The sequence below is a fragment of the Crocodylus porosus genome, unplaced genomic scaffold, assembly GCF_001723895.1.
Source record: "Crocodylus porosus isolate Cpor-Errol unplaced genomic scaffold, CroPor_comp1, whole genome shotgun sequence".
NCBI classification, from domain to species: Eukaryota; Metazoa; Chordata; order Crocodylia; family Crocodylidae; genus Crocodylus; species Crocodylus porosus.
Window position 1 is genome coordinate 1,376,324 of NW_017728931.1, and position 14,764 is coordinate 1,391,087.

Here is a 14,764-nt window from a genome sequence, read left to right on the forward strand (position 1 = left end):
AACACCTTGCTGGGGTCGTTTGACCCCAGTAATCTTTCCTGCCATGGCAGGGGGTCGGACTAGATGATCTACTCAGGTCCCTTCTGACCCTAGAAACTATGAAACTAAGATGCCTGTGAACAGGACACTTGTGGCATTTTATGGCATTTCCCATTTGCAGTTGAAGGGACACAAGGGGATTTGGGCTCCTTTTACCTTATGCCACAGCATTGTGTGATGAGATGCTCTGCTGACTCAGAAGGCCACCGAGTCAGAGAGGGGCAGGGGTCCTTAAAGGACCCTCTAGCCCAGCCCCTGGTGCTGAGGCAGTGTCTAGCATCTATAGACCAGAACTGACAGAATGTACTGAACTAAGGGTTTTCTACCATCTCTTTTGTTAGTCTGCTCCAACTTCTCCATTCCAGCACTTAGAAAGATTTCCTTATCCAAAGGAATCTTCTTTGGGCCCAATTCAGCTGATCTTCATTGTGTTACCCTTTGTAGCTGTGCGAACAGTCACTAAATGTCCTTCTAACAATCAAACTTTCAATTTACTCTACCCTTTGTAGACAAATACTTCCTTCAACCTTTTGCCAAAGGTCATCTTTTCTTACGTTCTCCCCATGCCTGCTACTCATGTCTGCTTTGACTACTTTGTCTCTGCAGTTCACTACGTGTGGTAACCACAACTGGGCAGGTCTACTGAAGTTTCCAGGATTCTAACACCTTACACTTGTCCTTAAGGAATCCCATACTGTTTTGAATCTACTCCTCCAACTTGCCAAGACCTGCTGAAATTCTTGTCCTGGTCCACATTTCTGGCACCTGCTCCCAGCTCAGTGTTATCTATACACTTTAATCAGCCTTCTCTCTGAGACCTCCTCCATAGCATAAATGAATAGACTATGTAGCAGTAGGCCCAGGACAGACCCTGGTGGGAGACCAGCTGAAGAGTCCTACCAGAGAACTGTTAATAAGGACTATGACAGGAGGATTTATCAGCCACTTGTGCCCCTTCCTGCTGCTGCAGATTATGTCTGGACCCTATTTCATTAGATGGCTTATGACTATGCCATGTGGAAGTATGTTAAACACCTGGATGAAATCAAGATCTGTCATATCTGCTTCTCCCTTATCCAGGAGTTGCAGTTCTTCAGTCAGAGGAAAATGTTAGATGGGTTTGACACAATCTGTTCTTAGCAAAACCATTCTTTTATAACGTCTTCTGTAGCGATCATGAGCTTCAGTATAGCCAGGCATGAATGAGAACTGAACAGCATTTTACTGTAGAGCACAGACAAGCCAGGGCAGACCCTTTAACTAGTCTATAACTCCCAATTCCCAACTTCCTCAGTCTTCTGCATAAGAAAGCATCTCTAAATAATAATTCCTATCACTACAGCTTCTCTTCTAAATCCTTACACATGGATGGTTTGATTTGATCTTCAGTCTTTATGGAAAGTATGATAGGGGACTTGTCTTTCAAAAAACAAAACAACTAAACCAAACCAACCAACCACCCCAGGGAGTTACTGACAAGTACTGAGCTTACCTTGTGCCAGAATGCTGGGACCTTCCTTGTCCTCCCTTGTGTTCCCAAACAGACACCAATGGTTTCTTGGTTACTCTAACTAGTTTCTTAACAACACCCAGATGACCATCATAAATCCCTTACAACCTTCCCTGGGTGACCTGGTAATCACTCTTCTTCCCCATTAATTAATAGACCTCTGCTTTCCTTTGTCTTGTTCTTTCCTGTAAAATTTGACATCACCACCTAAACAAATGTTTCCAACTACTGGGAAAGAGGAGACAAAAATTAAGACCGTTCCCCACCCCTGCCGTTGGTCATGTCCTCAAAGTGCCATCAAGCCTAGAGCAAATGGAACTGGAAATTATAGGCTGCCGGTGAGTTTGGGATGGGGAAGAGAGGTTCAGAGCTCTGGGCTTGATGGCACTGTGAACATATCATACAGCCCTTTTAAATTTGAGGCCTAATCCAAAGCAAAGTCAAAAGACAGGCTTCCTTCAGTTTTTTCACTGCCGAGGAGTAGAAATATATATATTTCAAAATCACTTTAAGAGCTCCAATTTGCTAGTGTCCTTGCTATTGCTGACTGCATTGTTTCCTGTTTCCTCGTGCCCAGTGCAACGAAATGTAAGAGAGAGCCATGTCTCCAAAACACGCCAAGAAGTATTGCTTTTAATTCCTGTACTTAGCAACTTGTGGAAGCCAGCGGGGATACTGCCTTCACCTATCAGGTTTCTTAGGGATGGCTGATCCAGCTCATTAACAGCAATGAAAACCAGATGGTCAAAGCAAGTCTAGTGTAATTCAACATGCAAAGCACAAAGCATCTAACTTAAGAAGCATGTCAGGTCCAGGAAGAGGTTGAAGTCTCCATTGGGTCCAGGGCAAAATAAAGGCCTTGTTACTTTAACTGTACTCCAAGTCTGCACTCTGTCAACTCCAAGCCGGCCACTGAACCTGTTCAAACCTCAGCTGCATAGCCATGCAAGGCATCAAGTTCTTTGTTGTTTGTTGAAATGTTGCATCTCAGGCCAAACCAGTTCTGAATTCTACTGACTGAGCAGAGCTCAATTGTTCGAATCTGTGTAACACTACCACTGACAAGTATCCTACCTCCCAGACTCAGTCTGGAGCTTCAGATACCAGGATGCAAGACATCACATTCCAAAATACATGGAACATTACTGTGCCCAGCCAACACCACCCAGCAGCAGGGTCTATGGGGTAAACACTTGTCTCAAAATGCTCCGCGCAGATCCCTGGAGCCTTCTTGGGGCTGTCCGTTGCCCATCTCCATCTTGGAGCAGGACATGATTGACAGCCACATTCTGCTGCAGCAAGGAAGGGGCTGACCCATAGCAGATGCTCATGAAGGCAGGTGGCAGAACATTTACAGAAGCTGGAACCAGGCTGTGGAAGTCATGCAGGAGGTACAAAAGCCCACAGACCTCACCATGTAGAGCACAAGATGCCAGTCATCATCTCTGCAGTCTTACTGCAAAATTTTCTGCAGTTTTATACACTGTAAGCTTCTCTAAAATCAGTTCCAAAAGGTTCCTTTGATGCCATTTCATTTACAAGAAGACTGTATTACTTCAAAACAGAGTGCCGGGCTGTGCTGAGAACAGCAGGGTCCTCCATCCTGTCACCACCTGCTCGAGGGTGCTCTGAGGACATGTGGTGCTGCAGGATTGAGCTAGGCCTGCCGGGCACGCACATTGCTCTGGGGCCCATACCACTTGGTTCAATGCTGCCCTCAGTGCTGCAGCACTAGGGTGCAGAAGAGGACCTCTCATAGAATCACAAGGAACCAGGGCTGGAAGGTCCCTCAAGTGGTCATCTAGTCCCACCTTCTGCAAGAGCAGGACTATCCCTTTACCTGCCCCTGAAACATCAGACAAAAGCCACTACCAGAAACAAAGGAACCAGATGCAAGGAACTACTGCCTAGAATGGCAAGTCCCATGTCACTCTTAGGCAAGGGGGATAGGAGACTGGAAAGAGATACTGTACTGCTATATAGTAAGGAGTGACATACAGGCATAGTGCTTTGCGGGTGTGGGTGCTGGCACAAAATGCAGTCACAGACCCTGGAAGATTCCACCTGTGTCAAGTCCAGGGTTTGAATTACAGGGGAGCTTGGAGGGGCTGAGCCCCCCATAAGAGACAATAGCCCCCCTGTAAGATTTGAAAATCATAACCCAGGGAGGTCTCTGACTTACTAGGGCAGGGGTTTTCAGCCTTTTTTTTTTAACAAGTGTACCCCTTCTGCTGGAGGTGGCTGGACACAGGGGGGAAGGCAGGTCTTGCATGCTGGGTGGGGGGGAAAGCAAGCTGCTCACACACAGGGGACCTCAAACTGCTACCCACCATCCTGTGCCACCAATGCCATGCCCTGCTTTCCCATAGCCAGTCGCATGTGCGGCTGCACAGGCTGTTGACAGGCCTCATGCCTGGCCAGTCATGCACCATTCATCAGCAGCCCGTGGAGTGGCTGGGCAGTGCCTGTGCAGCCCGCAGAGGGGCACCACTGCCCTTGCCTCCCCTCAGCCCTGCTCCTGGGAGGCGGCAGCAGCGTGGTAGGTGATGGCAGTGGCTGCCAAATGCAAGTCCCCCCACTCCATATCTGTCAACAAGGGGGTGCCACTGCCCTCACCCCACCACCCTGCTCCATTCCTGCCCACCTACACATACCCCCTATCACCTTTCCATGTACCCCTGGCTGACAACCCCTGTATTAGGGCATCATACTGGGCAGCCTTTTTTTTTTTTTTTTTTTTTTTGCAGATGCCACCAAAATTCAAAGCATAACTCAAACCTTGGTCAAAGTTCTGACAGGATGTAAGAATCATAGAAGTCGGATCGGAAGGGACCTTGTAGATCTTCAAATCCGATCCCCTGCCTAGGCAGGACTACAAACTGGGCTCAAATGACTCCAGCCAGGTAGGCATCAAGCCTCTTCTTAATGACCCCCAGGGTAGGAGCCAGCACCACTTCCCTTGGAAGTTGCTTCCAGATCCTAGCCATCCTAACTGTGAAGTAGTTCTTACGGATGTCTAATCTAAATCTACTCTCCAACAACTTGTGGCCATTATTCCTTGTTATGTCAGGGGGCACTAGGGGAAGCAAGGTCTCTCCCAAACCCTTCTGGTCCCCCCTAGTGAGTTTATAGATGGTTACCAGGTCCCCCCTCAGCCTTCTCTTGTGGAGGCTGAACAGGTTCAGATCCCAGTCTCTCATTGTAGGGTCTGCCCTGTTGTCCCCAGATCATGCAGGTGGCCCTCCTCTGGACCCTCTCCATGTTGTCCACATCCCTCCTGAAGTGGGGCACACAGAACTGGACATAGTACTCCATCTGTGGCCTGACCAGTATTGCATAGACGGGGAGGATCACCTCCTTGGCTCTACTTGAGATGCACCTGTGGATGCGCAAGGTACGGTTAGCCCTGCCAACCGTGACCTCGCATTGTCGGCCCATGTTCATCTTGGAATCAATGACGACTCCAAGATCCCTTTTTGCCTCTGTGCTCTCAAGAAGGGAGTTTCCTATCTTGTAAGTTTGTTGCTGGTTACTACTGCCCAAGTGCAGCACCCTGCACTTGTCAGTATTGAAACGCATCCTGTTTCTGCTAGCCCACCCCCGTAACCTATCCAAGTCTTGCTGCAGTCTTTCCCTCCCTTCTAGTGTGCTCACCTCACCCCAAATTTTGGTATCATCAGCAAATTTAAACAGGTTGCTTTTCACCCCATTGTCCAAATCACTGATAAAGAAATTGAACAGCACAGGCCCAAGGCCCGAGCCCTGGGGGACTCCACTGCCCACTTCTCCCCAGGTCAAATATGACCCGTCCACCACCACCCTCTGAGTACGACCCTCCAGCCAATCTGCAATCCATCTGACTGTAGGCATCAATGCCACAGTCGCCCAATTTTTTAAATGAGGATGGGGTGGGAGACAGTGTCAAAGGCCTTGCTGATCATTAAGCGGTCTGTCTCCCAAAGCAAGGGGAATCTTTCCACTGAGATCAATGGGCTTCAGACCAGGCCCTGTGTTATCTACTGCCATCTTTGCCGTGAAGGCAACAGATCGGTTAGTTCAAAGCATCTCCAGCCATGTCAAACCCAGGAAAAATGTGTTCTTTCTACAGTTTAGCTCTGCAGAAGTTTCCTGCAACTAGCCCAGAAGAAAGAGACCATCAGCAGCCTGCTGAAATCTTGTTGCTATTCCCCTTGGGACATACCAGGCAGAAGAGATGGCTGAAACAGTGACACAATCAGGGCTGAGCACAGGCCTTGTTACCAGGCCCTTGCTCACAGAAAGGCCCCTCTGCCAGTTTGCCCAACTGCCCTGACAGAGATGCCTCCCAAGTTTGAGACTAGGGCCCCTCTGTGCTTGGCACTGCATAGAGACATATCTTTTTCACTTTTAAGCCTCTTGATAAGGCAGAGCCTGAGGCCACCCAGGCTCCCACAGCAAGTCAGCAGCAGCGATAGGAGCCAAACTCAAGTGTCCAGGTGTGGTAGCTATGATGGGGTTTGCAGGCAAAATAGTTACAACAATCCTGACGTGAAGGTGTTTAACTCCAACCACTGCTCCTATGGATGCATCAACATTATGTAGGACAGGAAGATTTCAGAAAGCAGCATCTCCCAACGTGACACCTCCTGCATCCCTCCCATTTTTGCCCCCACAGGCTGCCCACTTCCATCCTGCTTTGATGTAGGGTTAACATCTCTCTCACCATTTTTTTGTGTTGCTCCAAGCACGTCCAGCTTCCAAGCCTTCCTGTCCCTGGGCTAGGACCTCACAAGTCTCCCACTCGGACTGGGAAGAAGGGAGCCATCACCAGTGGTATGGAGGGTGGCACAACACAGCCACTTTGAAACAAAGGATGGTTTAATCCCAAGTTAAGGGCAGCGCACAGGAAGGGCAGAAGGTTACCACCACAATAAGCTGTCTGCTCACATAGTTGTCTCATCATCACATGCTTTGGCAGAACCAGCTTATCCACATACTCGCCCTTCACAGGCATGGGCAAAGGGGCAGTCCACACGTCAGCTACTTCCCCTGCTTTTCAAGGGTTTTTATCCTCCTCAGGACTTAGACCAGTTTGGTCAGGTTCAGGATGGATCTATGTACCTCACTGGGTATGAGGGAGGGAATTATCTGAGGGGCTTGTTTCAGAAGGTGCAGCCAGAAAAAAAACTCCTCTGCAGTCCTCTAGTGACAAACTGCAAATCAAACCAAAGGTGGGAGGAAGTCTTCACAAAAAGTAATACATGCAGCTTCCACATCCCCCAAATGCCTCCCACCCATGTGGTGTTGAAAAGAACAGATTACCAGCAAGATAAACATACACACTCTCTAGATAACATCTTTCATGAATGTGTCAGCTAGAGGCATGAGAGCTCAGCTCTTCTGAAAGCCAGGTCCAAGGGCAAGTTTGCAGGGTGTACATATGTCTGGAAACAGCACCTACAGACACCTTGCTCTGCTTAAACTCTCTCCTGAGCCAGAAATGGTCTTGTGTTGCAAACAGGTGGACTAATTAGCACAACTGAGTGGACAGGACCAATTAACCCATTCATGAACCCATGCAAAGGTGACATTTTTTCTTGTCTGGTAGGCAGCACTGCCTGCTAGAGGATGTCACCACCAGGATGGTAAGTTTATTGTGCTGATCTGGCTAAAAGTGCTTCAGATAAATCTATGCTGCTATGGGGCATTGGCAGGTTTTGGGAACAGAAAACTTATCATGAGGAAGAAACAAAATAAAACTGACTGTTCCAAAAGAGAGCAGTGGAACAAGAAAAGGGCAAGTAAAAATAGCAGGTCAGACATCATTATTAGCATAATTCTATTGACTTGCAGGTAACCTCAGAAATGTACACTAGCTTAGGGGATGGTCCAGAATTTCTTAGACTTTCTATGCAACATTCTTGTGTAGAGGGAAATAGGAGATTGAAGGATTATATCATGTATTTTTTCCCTATAATATAATTTAAACTACAAAGGTCTACACAATGGACACGATGTGATGTTTAAAATAACTGCTATCCTTATTTGCATGAAATATATTGAAAAGGTGCATGAAATATATTGAAAAGGAAAGAGCAATAGCACATAACCTATAAGGAATGATTCCACACAGGCAGGGTGGCATGACTCAGGGGTAATTTTCAAAATTATAAGGATTTAGCAGATTACTTTTTTTCCCCCCCCTAGAGTGACCTAAAACTTTTCAAATGTATCCACGTATCTCAGCACTCAAACTGATTCAGACCTTTTCTTTTACAAACAGCAGTTGGGCTCCTAAGTTACATGGTCACTTTTGAAAACTGCCCCCTGGCTGATCCTTACAGACTTCTCCTACTAGCACGTTGTGCATATCCAATTAAAACAGGATGTGCTGGCCATTTCCAAAGAGTTCTCTCAAACAATACACAGTGAATTTTGCGTTTTAAAAAAAGATCCCATGTTCCGATTATATTCCCAAGGTTTTTCTTTGCACTAAACAACCTCGATACTTTGAGACTTGCATGACCCATTAACTACAGAGGTTCTTTGGTGACCTGAAGTCTGTTGGCGAATTGCTTTAAAAATGCTTACCATGCAGGTGTCATCTTTCTTCTTTTAGCATGTATTTGCCTTCAGATAGTAATTTTGTTCAGCCAAGTGAACATTAGCACTCTGGGTTCACCAAGGCTTAGCCATGGCACATTTCTCCCACTCCAACCTCAACAGCCCTTCCTCTACCCACATAGCTCTGTTCACTAAATGCAGCTCAGTCAGCATAACTTTTGCAAGGGGGCTGCTGGAGATGATTCTCTCCTAAACTGCTCCCCATGGACTGCTCCAGCTGATGACAGAGGTTAGTACATGCTTAGATTCATCCCTGCTCAGTGCAGAATGTCACTGGAACTGAGGCAGATGTCCCAAACATTTCCCGAGTTAGCATCCAAACTGTGGGCAAGAAGGCAAAAGCACTGCACATTTACACACTGGGAAATATCAAAGGAGATCTTCAGTGACCAGATTACTTCTGTTCTGTTCATTCCTGCTGCAGACCTTTCACTTACCCACTGAAAATCCATCCAAGGTGCTTTCTCCAGAGGGTAAAGCAGCCTGGGCTGAGCCACAGCAGCTAACATAGGGAACGCTGCGGCCAAGGAGTCCAACTGGAGTTTTACTTGCTCTCTGAGGATTTCAAAAGCAAGGATGAGATCTGTCACTGCTGCAGTTCAGCAAAGTTGCCCTGAAATTAGTGGAGGACTGGGGAGGAAGCACACCAATTCAAACCAGGTATGGGTATAGCTTGACTCAGGGTTCTGCAGTGCGGCACAAGAGGCTCATCTGCTGTGTGCAATTTCAGCAGCTATAAAAGAAGCTCTGTCCACCATATCTAGTCCTGTAGCACACGTGGCATCAGATTCTGTCTCCTTGGTCCAACTGCCTAGCATGGCTGAGTTGGAGCACAGCAGCCAGGAAACTGGCTCATTTGGCCGCTACCACCTCCCACTGTTCTGATGGAGACCCCTGCGTTCATGGCTCTGTGCCACCTGCTACCTGGCATCTGATGTCAAGGGATGGCAGAGGGAAAAGGAATCACCTGCCAGACGGCCCTGCCAGTGAAAAAGCAGTGCTTTCTATCTCCCCTATGGTGGAACTCACAAGGCACCACAACTTTCCAGGTTAAGATGTGATAATGCCCTTCCCAAAGAGCTTGCAGGCAACAAGGATTAGGCAAGTAGCCCCAGAATCTATAGGCTCAGTGGTGGAGTCAAAACCCTCCTCATCCCCAAGATGCACTGAGAGGTCTGTGCACAGCTCAGAGCCTGGACTGAGAACAGTGGTCTAGGACAGTGATTTTCAACCTTTTTTCTCATCCCTTTGGAATGAGAAAGGGGGTTCTCCCAGTGGGATTCAGCCTTTTGCACAATCATTTTAGAAAATGGAATGGAGTTACAGACATCTTTAAAATGGTAAGTGTGGGTATTCACGTTTGACTGAACATAGTAAATCTTTCATGGACCCCTTACACGTGTTGAAAACCATTGATCTAGGCCATATCTATGAAGTTCAGTCAAACCCAACATGTTTTACCCCAGGGGTGGGCAAAATATGGTCTGTGGGCCGGATCCAGCCCGCAAGGCCATTCTATCTGGCCCAAGGGGCTCTAAAAAATTAGAAAATTAAATATTCATCTGCCCTTGGTTCCGGTCAAAAAAAAAAAGTGACAGGAACCAAGGGCAGTAGGAGCCAGGGGAGGCCCCCTGGCCCCGCCCCCCCAGCTGGAAGCCCCAGCTGGGGCTTCTGGCCTGGGACCACATGGCTACCCCAGCCAGAACCTCAGGTAAGGAGGAAGGGCAGGGGAGGAGCCCAGGGAAAAGTGACCCAGGGAAAAGGCGGAGCATGGGCAGCGTGAAAGCAGACTCATCTGTCCCATGGCCAGCACTGCAGCCACTTGCAGCTCTCATGGAGCTGCCTGTGCCTGCTCTGGACAGCCTCGATGGTTGCGAGTGGCTGCAGCAGCAAACGCTGGCCACAGGATGGGGGAGGGGCCGCTTTTCCCCAAGCTGCTTCCAGGCATGGAAGAAAGCTGCCCCTCCACTGCCCTGTGGCCAGCAGCCACTTGCAGCGCACACGGGGTTATCTGGAGCAGGCACAGGCAGCCACCGGCAGGCTGCTAGCAGCTGTAGCATGGGGCACCAGGTAGGAAAGAGCTACTTCTCTCTCTCACCCCCACCCCACCCTGTGCTCAGCACCACCTCGTGACCCGGACCCACTGCCAGCCTGGGTCCTGCGCTGGCTCCTGGCTCACCAGTTAGGGCTTTGTGTAGTAACAGCCACTGCGGCCTCTTTGCTTGCTGCATCGTGAAGCGTTTGCCACTGCCACCTCTGGGCTACCCAGCGCACGAGCTCCAGGCAGGCCGCAGCAGCCAACATTGCCTGGCGTGGCAAGTGGGAGGCCACAGCTGCTACTGATAGGCTAGCCCAAAGCCAGCTTGGAGCCCAGGCTGGCAGCGGGGCTGGGTTAGAAGCTGGTGCTGAGCACAGGGAAAAGCAGTCCTGTTTGCCCCATGGCCAGCACCCCAGGCTGCAGCTGCCTGCACCCTCTGTAGCACTGCCTGTCCCTGCTCCAGACAGCTGTGTGGGCTGCAAGCACCTGCAGCAGGAAGCACCAGATATAGGGCAGGCAAGGGGCTGCTTTTCCGCATGCTCAGCACCAGCTTCTTCCCTGCCAGTGAGCATGGGGTCAAAGCTGTGCACTGCCCCCTGCCTGTACCACAGGGCTGGGGAGCACTGGGAGTGAGTGAGGAGGGGAGCCAGGAGGAGCACAGGGCCCACACAGGTGCCCTGGGTCCAGTGCCGGCAGGGCCCAGAGCAGGGTGGCCGGAGTACGGGGTCCCAGCCGGCAGGGGCTCTATGGAGTGGGGCCAGCTCTCCCCTCTCCCAGTTGGTGCAGCCCAGCCCGGCTCCACAGACCCCTGCCAGCCTGTGCCTCACTTTGGGCCCCACTGGTGCTGGCCCTGGGACACTAGTCCCAAGATGGTGACCAAGGGGCAGGGCACCCATCAAAGGGCAGGGCTACCCATGTGGCTCTTGACAACCTGCCAAAACTGGGTAAGCAGCCCTCCACCCAAAATAATTGCCTGCTCCTGTTCTACCCCTTAGCTCACAGCAGCTGTATCAAGATGGAGATCAAGTATCACTGCAAAAAAACAAAAAATCAGCATGGGAGATAATGTGGGTGTGGCAAATAAATAATCAAAGGTTGGGTTGGTTAGAAGGAATGCTTTCCAAAGGAAGATGTGAACTGAGTCATTGTATATTGACTCAGGACTAACATCATGAACTGGGTAAATGTGCAAGGCCAGGTCCACAACAGGTGTCAAGCAGCCTGGCTTCCCCAGAGCTGCACCAGGCCACAACCAGATGAGAATCTGGCTCTCTGTCTCCCCACAAAAAGCAATAGTACAGGACTTAGTTTAAACTGGGATTATGCCGCATTAAGCTACATCAGCTATTTTACACAACTGCCAATAAGATAACCTGCCCTCAGGCACCTTGTTTTGGAGTCTATTGGTTGGGCCAGCTCCCTGGCACACCCAGAAAAGGAATAAGCACCCCTCCCAAAGATAAACAAAGGAAGGAGTATCTGCTTAGATAGGAAACTAAGAAAGGGGCTCTGGTCTTTCCCTCCAAAAGGAGTGGCATGGGAAAACCAGCAAGAGCAGCTGAGGGCACAGAGAGTAGCACACTAGCTAGAAAGGCAGCAGACAGTATAACAGATATACCAAAGTTATACGCCACTTATAATTCCCAGGTAAGCCTCCCCCTACTGTATAGCATGTTGCTATGGTCCTTGGAGCAAGCCATTTCATTTCCTTTGTCTGCTCCCCTTCAACATGAAACAAATGTATTAAAAAAACAGAGAAAATAAGGGGAAGAAAGGCAGCAGACAAATCAGACTGTAGGAAAACACTCCAAGCAAACACCTCCCTCAGTACTCAAGGTGGTTGTAGAAGCTTTACAGTATGAGAATTTCCAATGTTTTCTTACTCAGCACAGACTAAGGATTCTGTCCTCCATAGCAACAATCTTTCATCGACCGAACAGGGAGACAGTGCCAGTAATCCTGGCCATGGCAGGAACAATTTTGAAGTGGTGCCACCCATTACCTCACCTACTTCATTCATTTCCATCTTTTACCCTAAAGGAGATTCTAGCCCTGAAAACCCTTTTCACCACATTTTAAATGTGCAAGTTCCTCACAACAGCATAAGTCTCCACAGCTGCACTGGTCATTAGAGAAGCTGTTCCTATTTCCAACACCTGGTGGCCTGGACCTTTACAAGGAAGCAGATTGTCAACCACCTGTCCCTCTCAAATGAGAGCCAGTTGGGAAACTTCCAATTAACAGCTTTTCCTCAAAAGCTAAAAGCTGATCAGTGGAAGTCTTTTACATGCTCTTGAGGTAGGGTTGCAATGAAAAGCAACCTGGGTTCCTGCCAGCACATGTGGTGGGCTGCTGGAGAGACTAGGCATTTAGGGAAGCCTTGTCTTGGATTTGAGGACCTTGGGGTTTACTGGTTTCAGCACTGGGCTGGGAGACTTGAGGCCCTGGGATCACCACCTCTAGCAGGGGACCAATGCTCCCAGGTTTTTCAAGGACAGATTATAGGCCTAGGACATCCTGAGGAGCAGAGCAGGGAAGCTCCAAGACTTGAACAACCCCTGGAAGTTGAGGCAACACAAGAAGCCTGGAGGGGAGTGGTAGAAGATGTTGGGTTAGGAACACTGGAGTTTCCTCTCTGTGGGAGATCTCATTCAAGTTTAGAAAAAACAACAACCAACCAAAAACAAAACAAAACAAAACACACCAAACCCCACACTTTTGAAAAATACCATAGTTTTCTAAGGGGACTCTGTAGGGTTTAGCCAGCTATACTGACAGCAGGCCCATTAACAGATAGATAGAGGGACCTTTCATTGCCTGTCAGGTTTGCTGTCCTTATCAGGTTTTATTTTCAGCATAAACTAGAGATAAGTTAATCTTCCAAAGTGCCTGCAGATTTAGGCTTATTCCCCCCCCCCCCATAAGGCACTCAAATCCCCTATACAGATCATCTCATGCAAGGGTCTAGGCAAACTAGCAGGTTCTGCTCCTGTTTTGGAGAATAGCGATCATAGACAAGTACAAATCACCAGACCACAGCCTGTTCCATATTGGCAATTAGCAGCTCTTGCCCGAGCCTAGAAATCAGTTTAAATTCTGGCTAGTGGAGTTGCATGCTTCCATCTTGTAGCACAGAATTTGTCTTTTGCCCCCTTAAGTGCTTTCAGCACCTGGGGCACTCCATGGATAGCAAAGTTATGCTGAGTGGAAGATACATCCAGCAGATTCACAAGTAGATAGGCAACACGCTTCACTTATGAGAGGTAGGGGAATTTACAAGAGTTAGGAGTTCCAAGATGGGTAAATTAGGAGAGGTTAAGAATCTTAATCCAAAACAGGGCCTTATTTAAAGAAGGGCCAAGCCCTCCCACTTTGGGACGCATGTAAGAGTTGGCTTCACACAGATTTTCCTTGAAGCAACTTTAAAATTAATTTGGGTTAACCCCCCCCCCCACTAATTTATAAAAGCGTTGCTTTCTGTTGTCACAGAACTTTGTGCCCGTTGTGGTCCATTTACTTTGCTAAGATTTAGCTGAGGCCCAGCTACAAGAAAAACAGAAGTTAATTTAACGAAAAACAAACTAACAACAAAACACCCCAGAGTCAAGAATGAGTACTGTTACCTCTTCAACTGCCAACAAGTTTGAGGGACAAATTGCTCTGCTCAGGAACTATTATGTACCATTGTTTGATGTACTCAAGTTTCTTCATGCTCTTGAAAGCAGGACTTGTCACCATTTAAAAAACAAACAACAACCACCACCCCTACACGCAAAAGAAAACAAAAGCACACAAGAGGTTGTAGCAGCTGCTTTAAACAGTGGCAAGTATTTGAAAGTCCTCTACAGAGTCTGTGCCACATGCATGGTTAGGGGTCAGGTGCAAACTGTTGTCCAAGCCTGCCACCTAGGGGACTAAGAGAAAAATGTGAAGCAGTGGCAGTCTTGTTCTCCACTAGACCATTCACTCCAACTAGGATAGTCTGGGCTTGATGACTGAAAATATCATGCACCTTACTGGTATAAAGGTGGTACACAAATAAAAAAAAAAAAAAAAAAAAAAAAAATGTAAAAAATCATAAAAAAGTGATCTCCCAGAGGAAGATCCCACTTAATATTTCTAAGCAAAGTTGTTTTTTTTTTTTTTTAAAAAAAAAAAGACGGACTAGATATCTCTGCTAGTACTTGGATCTGGGAAAGGTTTATAATTTTGGGAAGTTTATTCAGCCACTGGTTTTCAAATGGCTCAAGAAATAATCCTCAGTCACTACAGATCACAGTCTCAAGGATGGCACCTTCCAAGCATGCAGAATCCACAACTCCCCTCCCCTGCATCCCCTCCTCTTTTGGGGTGGGAGAAAGAGATGCAGTTCAAAGTCATATTCAGAAAGGTTACTCTGGGACTAAACCAGACTTCTAGAACTGCTAGTAAGAGCTGGCATGTTAGATGCAGGAAGTAGCTCACTAGCTCTACCTACAGCATGAGCATGAACAGTTAAAGCAGGAGCAGGCAAAATGCTGCCAGGCCATTCTATCTGGCCTGCAGGGCCCCTAAAAAAAAAAAAAAAGTTAGAA